Source organism: Protopterus annectens, chromosome 1.part1 (assembly GCF_019279795.1).
Source record: "Protopterus annectens isolate FY-2018-M chromosome 1.part1, PAN1.0, whole genome shotgun sequence".
NCBI classification, from domain to species: Eukaryota; Metazoa; Chordata; order Ceratodontiformes; family Protopteridae; genus Protopterus; species Protopterus annectens.
In genome coordinates this window covers 1291134412-1291151623 of record NC_056726.1, presented here as the reverse complement: position 1 = coordinate 1291151623, position 17212 = coordinate 1291134412, and the positions used below count along the sequence as shown (strand labels likewise).

Genomic DNA, 17212 nt, shown 5'->3' with positions numbered 1-17212 from the left:
AGATCGCTCTCGGAATGAAAGCCGCTTCCGACGCCCCATCCGTACCACCCAGGAATAGGGCAAAGACAACAAGGCCATCTACTTCCACCACGCCTCCCTCTACCGATTCGCAACCTGTAGCCACCGTTAGCTTGGCCAAGGAACCGGCGTCTGCCATTTCAGATAAAGCAGGTACCTGCCAGGAGGCCGCAAAATCCAGAGTGGACGACACGTCCAGGGAGGATATCCTGGTGCCTGATTCAGACTCCAGGGGGGGAATCAGCTTCTGGGATGGGTGCTTCGGAGCAGGCCTCAGCCGCTCCTTCTATTACTTCAAAGCCGACCGCCAGCCAGACACCAGTTAGGCCTACAAAGAAAAGACAGAAGACTAGGTATATCGCCTCAACTCTGGAGACATTGCTAGACTGGCAGGCCTTCAGTCAGAGCCTCTACAATGCTTTCCTGACCTTCGGCCTACACCAGACCTCCCTCATGTTGCTCCACCTCTTCTTAGTGCCTGACCTATTCAGTCTGAGACAACTCCCAGCCAACCTGCAGAAAAGGAAATGTATGACTCCTCAGAGGACTCCTTGTCCTACTCTTCACAAGTTTTTTTCCCCTCTGGGATATGGATCCCCAGAAGACGCCCCTGCTGAACCTGAATCCCCTGTGGAAAACCTTACCTTCAGGGACACAGTATTATGAGGGAACATTTTAAATGGGATTATTCAGACATGTCTGGGCAACAAAAAAGATTCTATGACTTGATCCAGATGGAATCTCCTAATCCGGCTACTATTCCTCCTGTCCAACCTGCCTTCCTTGATGCTTTTGCAGCCGCATGCATAAACCAAGATTCCCAGCCACTTGCCCCTAGAAGAGCAGAACGGTTGTATAGGGTACCTGATGCAGAAAAATTCCTTTTCAAATGCCCGCCAGCTGACGCAGCGACCATTTCTGTTGCTACTGATAGGGCTACCAAACTTCTCCCTACTACCACTGTCCTGCCTACAAATAAGGACAGCAAGGCCATGGAGAGGTGGGGGAAGAAGATAAACACTTCGGCTGCCCTAGCCTTTAGGGCTACAAATTGCCAGTCACACATGGCCAAATACTCCTTGGCCTTACTGGATAAAGCTTCTAAGGAACTCCTTGAGATCCCTGACTGCTCTGCAAAGACATCCCTATCTTCTCTGCTTGGGCTCATTTCCCAAGTCAACAAACATTTCCTAAGGTGCGCATATGAAGCAGAGGAGGCCTCTGACAGGTCAGCTGCATCTTTTTCTGTATGAGGAGATACTCCTGGCTGCGTCTACAGCCCCTACTGGAGGAGTTTAAGGCCAAACTCTTGGATGCTCCTTTGGATCACTCAGCCCTGTTTGGCTCCAAGGTAGCTGATCTCTTCAAGTCACTTCAGCAAAAAGAGGAAAGGGCTCCAAGATCTAAAGCATCTTCTTTTCCTTCCAATCCCAAAATTTCAGAGGAACTACCCAGCCAGGACACAATTTATAAGGAAGTCTTCTAGGCCCTCTGCACCGTCCAAGAATAGAAGACCACACAGGAGACAGGCTACTCAGCCTAGGACTCCTCAGGGCACTGCCCAGAGACCCCCCCTTTCCAGAAAGTGCAGGCAGCATCTGACTGCCTGTCCCCCCCTCCTTTCCACCTACCTCTATCCTCCTGTCTCTCACTGGCCTGCATGCATGGTCCCTAGTGACATCCGACAAATGGGTTTTGTCTATCCTTAGAGAGTACATCATGTCTTGGCTGTTTCCTCCCCCAAAACATCCTATACCACTACCTCCCTCCTTCCAGTGGTCTTAACCTGTTGCTCCAAGGCACCATAGAACTCGTACCCCCCTCTTATCAACGGAAAGGCTTCTACTCCAGAATTTATCTGGTGCCCAGGAGGGAGGGACCATAGAGACCTATCTTAGACCTTTCCAGCTTCAACCCATTCCTGAAGGCTTCCTCCCTCAGGATGATAACACTAGCCATTCTCTTTCCCTTCATCCTTCCCCAGGCTTTCATGGTGACCCTGGACATCAAGGAGGCCTACCTACATAGTTCCATAAAACCTTCTTCCAGAAAATTCCTCAGATTCAAAGCAGGCTCCTTGCATTTTCAGTTCTGTGCCTTGCCCTCCTGACTGTCCACTGCACCAAGGGTATTTACAAAATGCCTAGCCCCAGTCATTGCTTACTGCAGAACAAGAGATATGCAAATTTCCCATACCTAGACCTGCTCATTCAAGCAGCAGACAGACAAACCCTCCTTGCCCACACAAAGGACCTCCTGCTTCTGCTGCAGTCTCTAGGATTCTTCATAAATTTCCCCAAATCCAAACTAAATCCTACATAAGACGCTGTCTTCCTAGGATGCAGAATCAGAGCACTCCTCAGGATGGCCTTCTTACCTCAAGAAAAAGTTATTTCCCTGACCCAACATCTTCAGTCTGCCTTCCTTTCACCCTCCCTGACTGCCAGAGAATTCCTCATACTTCTTGGGCACATGGCTGCCACTATTCCCATGCTACCACTGGCAAGATTACACATGAGAAAGATGCAGTTGGTTCAGTATGGGTCCAGCACTCACAGCCCCTAGAGTTCAGAAACCCACTTCTCCCCTACCTCCACCAAGAGCTGAAGTGGTGGCTGGCCCAGGTGGTCATAAACCCGGGTCTCCCCCTACAATTGCCCTCCCCTTTTCAGGTCATGCGCACAGACGCATCAGATCTGGGCTGGGGGGCAATGTTGGACACAAGAACCGTGCAAGGTTTGTGGAAAGACAGACACAAACAATGGCATATCAGCATCAAAGAAGTGTCAGCCATACTTCTGGCTCTGCAGGCCTTTCTACCTTTCCTCAGACAGGGCATTCTGAAGATCTTCACAGACACTACAATGATGTGGTACCTGAACAAGCAAGAAGGGACGAAGTCCTACCTCCTATGCTGGCTAGCCCTACAGGTATGGGATCTAGCTGTTTCCCAGGGATCTACCTCCAGGCAGCCTACATTCCATCGCAACACAATTGTCAGGCAGACTCCTTAAATAGAATCTCCTCAGACAGTCACGAATGGATGCTGTCAAGGGAGGTATTCCTAGATCTGATCCACAGGTGGGGGTATTCCACAGATGGACCTGTTCCCCTCCTCCACAAACAGGCAACTCCAGAGCTATTGCTCCAGAACTCACGACCCGAAGGCTCTTCAAACAGATGCCTTCTTAATGTCTTGGAAGGGGAGATTCCTGTGCGCCCCCCACCCCTAATCCAGAGAGTCCTACTGAAAGTTCAGCAGGACTCACCAGAAATCTTGTTGGTGACTCCCTATTGGCCAAGGTAGCACTGGATGTTTTCGTGTTTCACTGTTGCAGTCATTACATTAGGGTTATCTGCTTGCAGGTAGCCCTCAGTCGGCCTGATTAACAAAGTCTTGGGTCCTGCGTCGGTTGCTGTCCCTTCTTCCATGACGTCAGGTCGTCAGAGGTATAAAACATGCAGCCAATGCCGTTACATCAGTCTTTCTTGCCGTGCAGCGCCCCAAGCCGAAGCAGTTCACAAGTGCCAGTCGGTGGACTCCTGAAATTTTCATTTTCGAGTTTCAGAACCGAAGTGTTCAACTAAAGCTAAGTACCCTGTTGGGGAAACTTTTACTTGCAATCGATGTTAGTAAAAGTTAATAATTGCATTACTTGTGGGAAGCAAATACCTCATAAAGATTTTCGTTCGTACTGTATTTCTTGCCTAGGCCCTGACCACGACGTACCTTACTGTCGGTTTTGTGCTTTATTTAATCAGCACACTATCCTTTGTCGGTATATTTTCACTTCTAAATATTTCAGTTCTCTGTTTAATTATCCAGAAATGTCGTCCATTAGCCATCCGGCTACCAGGATTCCGAAAAAACGCAAAGATAAAGACAGAGACAGGCCGCTGAGGTCCAAAACTGACGACTACGCTTCTCCTAAGCCAGTCGCCAGTTCACTGGTACTCAGTGAGGCGCTTTCACAGCCTCTGATACCCGCTACTTCTGATTCACAGGCCTCTACTGAGACCCATTTGGAGTCCGGTATGCTGCTAGATGCTTCAACTATAGAACCCGCGGATGTCTCTACCTTGGATGGCTCCGGAGCCACTGTGCAGGCACCGGCTTCTGAGGGTGTATTCAGGCCTACGAACTTGCATATTAAACAGACGCCTCCTTCTTTACTTATGCCCAAATCTTGAACCATGCCTAAAAAAACTACGCCCAGGCCTCTATGCCTAAAAAACAAGTGATAAGAATGGCTGAAGATCTAATAACTCAAATCAGTGGTAGCCAACCCCCCCCCCCCCCCTTTCTAAGAGGCCTAAGACTGAGGTTGATTATGAATCTTCTGACCAGGATTCTGTTTTTTCTGACTCTTCTGATGACCTGGATTTGTCCTTACCTACTTATGAGGATTCTGATGCAGAGGACTTTATTCCCTCTGCTTCCCCTCCTTAGGATTTTTCTTTTGGGGAACCTTACATTCTCTAAGGGAGCATTTCCACTGGGAAAGCCAGGATTATTCTGATTCAAAAAAGAGGCTTGGGGATTTCCTTCTCCTACCTCAGTGTAGGCCTTTAGCTATTCCTGCTGTACTAGACATTGTTGATGATGCTTTTTCGGAATCTAGTTTGGCCCCTGATTCCCTGCCTCCTGCTCCCAGAAAACCTGACAGATACTACAGGGTCCCTGAGTCTGTCCCACAAGTTCCTTTTTAAAAATCCTACTGCAGATCCAGAGACTATTTCACAGGGGCCCAAGGGCATTAAGACTTCTACTGCTAAAAATCCTATCCCTTCCGATAGAGACTCCAGAGCGCTGGATAGATGGGGAAAGAAGGGTTACACTTCTGCAACCTTGGCCATTAGGGCTTAAAACTGACAGTTTCATATGTTGAAGTATCAGCAACATGCTGTTGGGCTGCTTAAACAGAAAATGATGTTGATTCCTCACTCTGCGGAAAGTAAAGAATTACAGAATTGAATGCATTCTGCCGAACAAGTTGGAAAACATACTTTGCAGTGTGGTTTTGATTCATTAGAGGCCTCTTGCATGGGCTGCTGTTACTGGGTCTGTGCTCAGAAGGCATGCTTGGCTTAAAGAGCAATCTTTGCCTGATGATGTTAATGCTTAATTGTTGGATGCTCCCTTAAATCATGACTGCCTGTTTGGCAACAAGGCTGAGGAAGTTCTTAAAAAGATGGAAGATGAAGCTAAATCTGTGCAAACTGTTAAAAGATTTTTTTACAAGTTCAGCCTCCTAGATTTAGTAGGCACTGGCCCTCTAAGAATTGGTCCTTTCCAGCCCCTTCCAGGTCTTCTCAAGCCAAACCCAGACACAGTAAAAACCCCAGGTTTCAATGCCAGGGACTCTCAGAACTAAGCAGTAGGGGGGCCTCCACTTCCAAATCCGGGAATAATAAGACTCCCCCTATGGTAAACTGTCTCAATGACTTCCTTTTAAAATTTCCAAGCACTTATCTGACTGCCCCTTTGAGGGGAAATATTGCTCTTCATGCAAAGAATTGGGAACTCGTTACCCAGGGCAAATGGGTTTTAAATATAGTGTCCCAGGGTTACAGATTTCACTTCCACATGTTGCCATCACCAAATGGGTGGCCAGACCTACCCCCAAATCAGTGGGCAGAGGCCCAAAAACAAGTACTTTCTCTCTTAAGCATAGGGACTATTCAACTGGTACCAGAAGAGGAAAAGAGACAAGGTTTCCACTCGAGACTTTTCCTGGTTCCCAGGAAAGACTATTCTTGGCGTCCTATCTTGGACCGGTCTACTCTAAACACCTTTTTGGAGAGATGCTGACTCTTCACCAATTACTTCCTATGCTAGGCAAAGATGCCTGGTTGGCAACTCTAGATTTAAAAGAAGCATACCCTGCACATCCCAATCAGGGAATCTTGCAGAAGATACCTACGCTTCAAAGCAGGCTACATGCACTATCAGATGTCCTTCAAGGATGCATCTGCAGTCCTTACAAATGGGTAGTCCTGTCGTCAGGCAGCCCTTCGGTCGGCCGGATTCCAAAGTCTGGGTCTGGCTCCCGGTGGTGTCCGGCTTCACCCGACGCCATGGCTCCAGTCCTTCGGCTATAAGGGCATCCGCCCACGCCATTTTCCTCAGTCTTTCTTGCCGTGGCGCAAGCAGAAGCTGTTCACAAGTGCCGGTCGGTCAGAACCAGAGATTACTACTACCGAATACTACTTGAAGACTTCTAAAAGCTAAGTACCCGTTGGGGACTCTTTCTTGCCTCAGCCGATGTCAGAAAAAGTGAATAACTGTTTAACTTGTGGGAAACAAATACCTCATAAAGATTTCCACTCTTACTGCTTACCTTGTTTAGGCCCAGACCACGACGTAGCAGCTTGTCTAGCCTGTGCTTCTTTTAACCGACGGACGCTTAGACGCCGGTCGGAGTTTGCAGAACAGTTTTTCGGCTCTGATTTTGCTTATATCATGCCGTCGGATCCTCCGACTTCACAAATAACCAAAAACCGCAGGGAAAAGGACCGACACTCGCGGTCTGCGGTTTCGGCCGAAACCGCGGTTAAGCCAACCACGAGTGTTTCTGTTTCAGCTGAAACCGAGCAAGCGGTTCTTTCCCCAGCCGAAAACATGTCTTCTACCGAGGCCTCTTCTAACCTGGTGGAATCGGCTTCTGAAATCCAACCTGCAGTTGCGGTTTCTCAGGAATTATCAGACACTATTCCCTTGGATATTTCAACCCCTGCACGTGGAGCTGCTAGGCCTCCTGCAGCCATGTCTATTAAGGCCTTTGCCAGGGCTAAAGCAGCTAAAGCTTCAAAAACGGTGCCTGTCAAGCCCCCCTCTCACAGGCCCAGCACCAGTTCCCATATGCTTTCTTTGGCTGAGGATCTCATTTCTTTAATTCGTGGATCCCAGCCTCATCCAGACAGGACCTCTCATCCACCTCCAGAGAAGAGGCCTAGAGCAGAGCCCCCAGAGCCAGTATCCACAGATGATTCCTCTGATGACTCAGAACATACAGACCCTCCTGAGGCTCCTTATTCTCCTGACGAAGACTCTGATGCTGAAGAGTCCATTCCTTCAGCCTCTCCACCTGAGGAATTTTCCTTTGGGGAAACCTTGCATGCTATGAGGGAACAATTTCAGTGGCAGGGCCAAGATTTCTCAGACTCCAGAAAAAGGCTTAGAACCTTTCTACATTTGCCACAGCATAGGCCTTTAGCTATACCTCCAGTTCTTTCTGTTGTAGATGATGCATTTAATGATGCTTGCACTGCTCCTGATTCATTACCTCCGGCCCCTGCTAAGCCCGATAGGTTCTACAGGGTCCCGGACACTCATCACCATTTATACAAGGCTCCTTTTGCAGATCCAGAGACTATCTCCCAGGGCCCTAAAGCTGTAGCAACTACATCTACTAAAAACCCCCTCCCCTCTGAAAGGGAATCCAGTTCCTTAGAGCGATGGAGTAAAAAAGTTTACACCTCTGCTACTTTGTCAGCTAGGGCTTTGAACTGCCAATTTCATATGATTCAATATCAAGAGTTTATGCTAGACCAGTTAACTAAAAAGCTGTCCTCTGAAGAATCTTTAGATAAGAAATATGTTCAGGAAATGGTACATAACATACAGCAGGTTAGTAACCATTCTTTAAAATGCGGCTTTGATGCACTGGAGGCTTCCTTTAGATCAGCCATGACTGGCACAGTTATCAGGAGACATGCATGGTTGAAAGAGCAGGCATTACCAGACCATGTCAAATCAAAGCTTTTAGATGCTCCCATGGACAAAGTCAATTTATTTGGTTCCCCTGCACAGCAGGTACTAAAAAAGATGGAAGAGAAGGCGAAATCTGTACAAACAGTGAAAGATTTCTTACAGGTTCAACCTCCAAGGTTTAGCAGGAACTGGCCCTCCAAGAATTGGTCCTTTCCGGACTCCTCTAAGACACAGAGAGGCAGGAATAGGCGTTCAAGAGGCAGAAACCAATCCAGGGGTGCCTACAGGGGACGCCAGTGGCAAGGTAACAACCAGCGAGGCACAGACGCAGCCACCACCACTACAACACCACAATCACAGTGACTTGGCTGTGACACCGCCTACCAGGGAACAACTGGAAGCACCCTTAGGCGGAAAGCTAACATTATTTTCAAAAAACTGGCATTGCATCACAAGGGAAAAATGGATTTTGCAAACTGTAGACCAAGGTTACAGGTTCCATTTCCATACTCTACCAGCAAAGAGAGGAATGCCAAACCTACCACCTACTCAAAGGGCAGAAGCTCTAAAGCAAATATCTCAATTATTAAGAATGAGAGCTGTGGAAAAGGTACCATCTATGGAACAAGGAAAGGATTTTACTCCAGACTCTTCCTGGTACCAAGAAAAGAGAGCAAATGGAGGCCTATTCTCGACCTGTCCGCTTTAAACACATTCCTCATTGTTCCAAAATTCAAAATGCTGACCCTACAGCAGCTCCTTCCCATGCTGGGCAAGGAGTCTTGGCTGGTAACTCTAGATCTCAAGGAGGCATACCTGCACGTCCCCATACGACCAAATTGCAGAAGATACCTCAGATTTCTTGCAGGATCAGAGCATTATCAATTCTCAGCATTGCCCTTTGGCTTATCTACTGCGGCCAGAGTGTTCACGAAATGCCTGGCATCAGTAATTGCTCATTGCAGACTTCAGGGAATCCAAATTTACCCCTACCTGGACGACTGCCTGATACAAGCGGACAACAAAAGCAAGCTAACAGAAGACTTTCAAAGAGTCATTTACCTGCTGCAAGCACTGGCATATACAGTCAATATAAAAAAGTCAAGGCTGATTCCATCCCAAAGAATAACCTTTCTGGGTGCAGAGCTGGACACATCAAAACAAATGGCATTCCTAATTGCAGAAAAGAAAGAGCAACTGCCTCTCTACTTCTTGGCATTAACAAAGCAGAACCAGCTAACTGCAAGGAAAGTACTGCAAGCCCTAGGCTTCATGGCATCCTGCATAATTCTGGTCCCTCATGCCAGGCTGTATATGAGAAAGCTACAGTGGTACCTAAAGAATTTGTGGTCTCAACACAAGCACAGCCTAGAAACCAAAATTCCAATAATCCCATGCCTGAAGCAAGAGTTCCTATGGTGGGCTCAGGCCTGTCAATCAAACACAGGATTGCCCTTCTGCAACAGTCAACCAAGCCAAACCATCACGACAGATGCATCAGACCTCGGTTGGGGGGCACACATGCTGGACAAGTGCATACAAGGCTTATGGACTCAAGACCAGCTGCGCCTGCACATAAATTTAAAGGAAATGCTGGCAGTAAAATTGGCAATCCAGTCATTCAGACCATTTCTCCAAGGTCAGTTGATGATAAGGACAGACAACACCACAGATGTCCTTCAAGGATGCATCTGCAGTCATAACAAATGGGTTGTCCTGTCGTCAGGCAGCCCTTCGGTCGGCCGGATTCCAAAGTCTGGGTCCGGCTTCGGCTGATGTCGCACTTCACCCGACGTCATTTCTGCTGGTCTTGGTATAAAGGCATCAGCCGGCGCCATTTTCCTCAGTCTTTCTTGCCGCTGGCGCCGAAGCAGAAGCTGTTCGCAAGTGCGGTCGGTCAGATCCAGAGATTACTACTACCGAATACTACCAAGACTTCTAAAAGCTAAGTACCCCGTTGGGGACTCTTTCTTGCCTCAGCCGATGTCAGAAAAAGTCAATAACTGTTTAACTTGTGGGAAACAAATACCTCATAAAGATTTCCACTCTTACTGCCTGCCTTGCTTAGGCCCAGACCACGACGTAGCAGCCTGTTCGGCCTGTGCTTCCTTTAACCGACGAACGCTTAGGCGTCGGTCGGAGTTTGCTGAACAGTTTTTCGGCTCAGATTTTGCGTACATTATGCCGTCGGATCCTCCGACTACCCAAATTGTTAAAAAGCAAAGAAAATGACCGACACTCGCGGTCCGGTTTCGGCGAAACCACGGTTAAGCAAGCATGAGTGTCTCGGTTTCGGCCGAAACCGAGAAAACCGGTCAATCTTCAGCCGAATCCATGACTACTACTGAGGCTCCTGCTACCTTAGTTGAATCGGCCTCAGAAGATGTTCTTCGTCTTCCATTGCTGCAGTCCTGACTATTGGGGTATAGTCCGCGTCCCAGTCGGCCCGAATACCAGAGTATAAGGCTGACGTCGGTCAGGGCGCATTAGACTGACGTCAGTACGTCAGGGTACTAATGCGCATGACCGACGTCATATCCTCAGTCTTTTTTGCCGCATGGTCCGATGCAGAAGCAGTTTTGCGAGTGCAGGTTGGCGTACTGAAATATTTCCGAAACCGGAGTTTCAGACCGAAACAGAGTTGGCTAAGTACCCCGTTGGGGAACATTTTGGTTTTTTCTTGCCTCAGTATTTTACGGATGTCAGAAAAAGTGAATAACTGTATTTCTTGTGGGAAACAGATACCTCATAGGGATTATCATACCTTGTGTATACCTTGTTTAGGGCCTGAGCACGACGTTGTTGGTTGCCGCTCTTGTGCTAGGTTTAACAAACGCACTATTAAGAGGAGGTTAGACTGTGCCAGGTTAGTGTTTGGGAAGCGTTGCAATTATAAAATGCCGTCGGATGCTCCGCCGCCCGCTTCCTCCAAGAAGCGCAAGGATAAAACAGTGAAGCCTAGGGTTGAGGAACCGGCAGTCCCGGACGTCGGTTCTTTGGAAGGTTCTCTGGAGCCGGAGGTTTTGCCAGGAGTTTCCATGGAGTCCCAGGCAGAAACTATACTCTTACAGGATGTGCCTTCTCAGGAGGAAGGCCAGGCTGAGGGGGCTTCTCAGGTGACTGTTCTTCCCTCTCTTCCCAAGGTAGTTAGGGCCTCTCCTTCTGTTGCCAAAACTTCTATGAGAGGTAGGCCTACTTCAGCTTCAGTGGGGGCTTCTCCTACCATTTCAGGTTCTGTACCTAAGAAACATATGCTTAAGATGGCAGAAGATTTGATTACTATGATTAGGGGTTCTATGCCCCCGCCTGATAAGAGGCCTAGGGTGGAGTCTGAGTTTGAGAGTTTTGAACAGGGTTCTGAGGCTTCAGAATCTTCTGTGGAAGATTTGCAGGAGTATCCTACCTATTCTGATTCTGATGTGGATGATTCCACTCCTACAGCGTCTCCACCTGAGGATTTCTCATTTTCAGAGACTTTGCATTCCATGAGGGAGCACTTTAAATGGGAAGGCCAGGATTACTCTGACTCAGGAAAAGGCTTAGGGAGTTCTTGTTTTACCTCAGCATAGGCCTTTAGCTATTCCTCCTGTGTTGAATGTGGTGGAAGATGTTTTGCAGAGGCTTCCCTGAACCCTGATTCTTTGCCTCCTGCTCCTGTTAAGCCTGATAGGTATTATAGGGTGCCCGAAGCTCATAAATATTTGTTTAAGAGTCCTAGGGCGGACCCAGAAACTATTTCCCAGGGGCCTAAGGGTGTAAAAGCTTCTGTGGTTAAAAATCCTGTCCCCACTGATAAAGAGGCGAGGGCTTTGGATAGGTGGGGTAAGAAAGTGTATACTTCTTCCACTCTAGCCATGAGAGCTTTGAATTGTCAGTTTCACATGTTAAAATATCAGAATTACCTTCTTTCACAATTGAAATCTAAGGTGGATGCTTTGGCGGAAGGTATTGAGTGTAAAGAGTTGCTGGATTTGGTTCATGTGTCCGAACAAGTGGGTAAGCATTCTTTGCAATGTGGTTTTGATGCTGTACAGGCCTCCTCGAGGGTGGCTGCTACCAGCTCTGTTCTTCGCAGGCATGCCTGGTTGAAGGATCAGAATTTAGCTGAGCATGTTAAGACAAGGATTTTGGATGCTCCTTTACAGTCTGATGTGTTGTTTGGTTCGCCTGTGGAAGCTGTTTTAAAGAAAATGGAGGACAAAGCTAAGTCTATGCAAACTGTTAAAGATTTTTTGCAGGTGCAGCCACCGAAGTTTAGTAGAAATTGGCCTGCTAAGGGGTGGACATATCCTGCTTATGATTCTCAGTCTAGGGGTAGGTCTAGACGTGGTAGGGGCAGAGCTCAAAGTTCTTTTAGGCCTAGAACAGGGAGTTCTCCTGCTCAGACTTCTGGTGAGGGCAGGGGTCAGTCCTTTCGTAAACAGACCCAATGACCTGTTTCTTCAGCTGCCAGCAGATTCTCGTCTGGCAGCTCCTTTGGGGGGAAGACTGTCTCTTTTCAAAGAAAATTGGGATTTAATTACTCAAGACAAATGGGTGTTGGATATCATTCGCCACGGTTACAGATTTTATTTCCATACAATGCCTCCTTTCAAAGGCATGCCAGATGTTCCTCCTCTACAAAGAAAAGAGGCTCACAAGCAAGTTTTACAGTTACTCCACATAGGGGCCATTCAGCCAGTCCCTGTGTCAGAGAAGGGCCTAGGATTTTATTCTCGCCTGTTCCTTGTACCAAAGAAGGGGAACACGTGGAGACCAATTTTGGATTTATCTCTCCTCAACACGTTTTTGGACATTCCCAAGTTCAAGATGTTGGCGTTACAACAGCTTTTACCTCTGCTGGGCAAAGATCACTGGATGGTAACTTTAGATCTCAAGGAAGCTTACCTTCATGTGCCTATAAGGCTAAGTTGCAGAAAGTATCTGCGTTTCGAACTGGAAATTCTCATTATCAGTTCTCTGCATTGCCCTTTGGCTTATCTACTGCCCAGAGTATTCACAAAGGTTCTGGCTCCAGTGATAGCTTACTTCAGGCTTCAAGGAATTCAAATCTATCCTTACTTGGACGACTGCCTGATTCTGGCTCAAGAAAAGGAAGACCTTCTACAGCATCTGGAATATGTTATAGCAGTGCTAAGATGCCTAGGGTATTCTGTGAACGAAATAAAGTCCAGTCTAGTACCCTCTCAAGACATGTGCTTTCTGGGTGTAAGACTGAATACAGCAGCCCAGATGGCCTTTTTAACCCCGGACAAACAAAAGAGTCTGTCACTTTACTTCCATCAACTATCTCATCAGTCCGTGCTGACTGCAAGGACAGTCCTTCAAGCATTAGGGTTCATGGCATCTTGTATTCTGGTGCTTCCCAATGCCAAACTGCATATGAGGAAGCTACAATGGTATCTCAAAAATGTATGGACACAGCACTGCCAGGATTTGGACACTGTCATTCAAATAATACCTTGCATTCAAAAGGAATTTTTGTGGTGGGCTCAGGAATGTCACCTAAACAAGGGACTCTCTGTGACCCGCCAGAGGCAAGTCAGATTCTAACGACAGATGCCTCGGACATTGCTTGGGGAGCTCATCTGAATGGAAAGTGGATACAAGACAAGTGGCCTGCCAGACTACAGCATCTACATATCAGCATGAAGGAGATGTTAGCAGTCCAGTTTGCATTAATGGCTTTCAAGGAGTTACTTCTTCCAGGGCAGGTGTTGATTCTAACAGACAACACAACTGTCATGTGGTACATCAACAAGCAAGGGGGAACACATTCTTATCCTCTATGCAGGCAAGCAATGATTTTATGGGAGACTGCTAAGCTTGCAACTAACTCTTCAGGCAAGGTTTCTGCCAGGAGCACAGAACTCCTTAGCAGATGTGTTAAGCAGACAAATCATGGATCCCCACAGTGGAAACTGGATCTTCATGTATTTCAGAAACTGACAGTGTCATGGGGAACTCCAGACATAGATCTGTTAAACTTCTCCACTAAACCACCAGCTGCCAAAGTATTGCACAAAGGTGTTTCATCACACAGCTTGGAAAGTGGATGCTCTGTCTTTCAGTTGGAAAAACCTTCATGTGTATGCCTTTCCACCTCTACCGCTTCTTCCAAAGGTACTATTAAAGGTCAGACAAGACAGGCCAAGGATGATTTTGATAGCTCCAGATTGGCCTCGGCAACACTGGTACCCACTTCTAAGGAGTCTGGTAAAGAAGCCTCCATGGCCTTTACCTCTGATTCCTCATCTGTTATCTCAGAAGGACGGTCATCTGCTCAATGTCAAGCTTCAATCTCTTCATCTCACAGCCTGGCATATTCTGTGTTGAAACACAGCAGGTCTCAACTTCCTCAACAAGTTTTAAATGTGATTATGGAAGCTAGAAGGCCTAGTACTAGGAGAGTGTACGCATGAAAAATGGAAGAGATTTTTATTTTGGAGTACAGCAAAGAATTTGGAGATTTCAGAGCCTAATTTGAGTGTGGCTCTACAATATCTTACTGAATTATTGGACAAAGGTTTGTCCTTCTCTTCCATAAAGATTCATGCTGCAGCAATTTCAGCTCACTATGATTGTGACCCACCTTTGTTTTCGCATCCTTTGTTCAAGCAGTTTCTTAGAGGGGCAAAGAATATCGACCCCACGTATGAGAGCTCCTACTCCTGCTTGGGATCTCAATTTTGTGTTGGAAAAACTTACTCTACAACCTTTTGAGCCTGCAGCTACTGCTGAATTGAAATATTTGTCATGGAAGACTGCTTTTCTGTTGGCTATTACTTCTGCAAGAAGGGTGTCTGAATTGCAGGCCCTTATGGCAGTAGAGCCCTTTTGATTTTCCATAAGGACAGGGTATCATTACGTACTAATCCTTCCTTTATGCCTAAGGTGGTTTCTAGTGTGGCTTTAAACCAAACTATTCATTTGCCTACGTTTTTGCAGATCCTCAAAATAAAGGGGAAAAGATTTTGCACACTTTAGATGTACACAGGCAATTGCGTTATTATTTGAGCAGGACTAAGAATTTTAGGCAGTCTCAGCAGTTACTTGTTTCTTTTGCTTTGAGTTCACAGGGCAAGCCTGTGTCAAAACAAACTATTTCTAGGTGGATTGGCTTTTGCATTGCATTTTGTTATTCCCATCATGGCAAGGAGATTCCAGCTGGGATTAGGCCTCATTCCACTAGGGCTACTGCCACTTCTACAGCATTTCTAAGGGGTGGCAACTAAGGATATTCTGGAAGCAGCTACTTGGAGTTCAGTGCATACTTTCTCTAGGCATTATCACCTTCCTATATACTCTAAGTCTAGGGCTGGTTTTGCCACAGCTGTTTTACAAGGCATGTTGTCAGCTCCTGCTACTTTATAATTTGCCAGCCTCCCTTACCTCTGCTTTGGGATTCTACCCAATAGTCAGGACTGCAGCAATGGAAGACGCAGAACAAAGTACAGTTTTGTACCTACCATAAATGTAGATGTTCGAGAATTCCATTGCTGCAGTCCAATTTAACCTCCCTTCTTCCCTTCTGTGTTTAGGGGTGGTTGTGTAGGTGAGTTTACATGCTTATCTTTTATATATATATATAGATTGTTGTATATATTATACATGTTTTTGGTGCAGGTTGTTTTGGGACTTGTCTTTTTGGGTCTTCTGACATCTGGGGCAAGAAAAGACTGAAGATATGACGTCGGTCATGCGCATTAGTACCCTGACGTACTGACGTCAGTCTAATGCGCCCTGACCGACGTCAGCCTTATACTCTGGTATTCGGGCCGACTGGGACGCGGACTATACCCCAATAGTCAGGACTGCAGCAATGGAATCCTCGAACATCTACATTTATGGTAGGTACAAAACTGTACTTTTTGCCTACTACTGTGGTTCCTAGTGATTTATCAGACACCATTCCTTTGGATGTCTCTACCCCAGCACATGGTGCTGCTAGGCCTCCTGCAGCCATGTCTATTAAGGCCTTTGCCAGGGCTAAAGCAGCCAAAACTGTTAAATCAGTGCCTGTTAAGCCCCCCTCACACAGGCCCACTTCTAGTTCACAAATGCTTACTCTGGCAGAGGATTTAATATCCTTAATTAGGGGATCCCAATCTCACCCAGACAGGGCCTCTCAGCCCCCAGAAAAGAGACCTAGAGCAGAGCCCCCCGAGCCAGTCTCCTCTGATGATTCTTCGGATGACTCAGACATTTTACAGATCAGCCAGAGGCTCCCTTTTCTACTTATGAAGATTCCGATGCTGAGGAATCCATTCCATCTGCCTCTCCACCAGAGGAATTTTCCTTTGGGGAAACCTTACATGCCATGAGAGAACAATTCCAATGGCAGGGACAAGATTTCTCAGATTCAAGAAAAAGGCTTAGGACATTTCTGCACTTACCACAACATAGGCCCTTAGCTATACCTCCAGTACTGCCTGTTGTTGATGATGCATTTAATGATGTTTGCAGATCCTGAGACTATATCCCAGGGGTCTAAGGTAGTAGCCTCGACCTCAGCAAAAAACCCTATTCCTTCTGAAAGGGAATCCAGGTCCTTAGAGAGATGGGGGAAAAAAGTTTACACCTCTGCTACTCTCTCAGCTAGAGCTTTAAACTGTCAGTTTCATATGATCCAATACCAAGAGTTTATGCTTGATCAGTTAACTAAGAAGCTGTCCTGATGACTCCTTAGATAAGAAATATGTTTTAGAAATGCTGAATAACATTCAGCAGGTTAGTAACCATTCTTTAAAATGTGGCTATGATGCACTGGAGGCTTCATTTAGATCAGCCATGACTGGCACAGTGATAAGAAGGCATGCATGGTTGAAAGAACAGGTCTTGCCGGATCATGTTAAAGCAACGCTGTTAGATGCTCCTATGGATAAGACCAGTCTATTTGGTACACCTGCTCAGCAAGTAATGAAGAAAATGGAAGAGAAGGCAAAATCTGTACAAACAGTTAAGGATTTCTTACAGGTTCAGCCCCCAAGGTTTAGCAGGAACTGGCCTGCCAAAAATTGGTCCTTTCCAGATTCCTCAAAATCTCAAAGAGGCAGGAATTAGACGCTCTAGAGGCAGAAATCAATCCAGAGGAGGTGCCTACAGAGGACGACAGTGGCAAGGCAATAACCGAGGCACAGACACAACCACTGCCACTGCAACAGGACAATCACAGTGACTTGGCTCTGACACCGCCTACCAGGGAGCAAATAACAGCACCTTTAGGCGGAAAGTTAGCCTTATTTTCGGAAAATTGGCACTATATCACAAAAGACAAGTGGATTTTGCAAACCATAGACCAAGGCTACAGGTTCCACTTCCACACCTTACCAGTAAAAAGAGGAATGCCAAACCTACCTCCAAATCAAAAAACAGAAGCTCTAAAGCAGATAGCGCAATTAACAAAGATAAGAGCTGTGGAAAGAGTACCAATAACAGAACAGGGCAAAGGATTCTACTGCAGACTCTTCCTAGTACCAA

The 17212-nt window shown here is 46.7% G+C and overlaps 1 protein-coding gene across 1 annotated transcript in view; it reads left to right on the top strand.

Annotated features, from left to right (window-relative positions):
• The window catches only part of LENG8 (leukocyte receptor cluster member 8), a 951153-nt gene that overhangs the window by 768831 nt on the left and 165110 nt on the right, over window positions 1-17212 (top strand). The window lies entirely within an intron of this gene.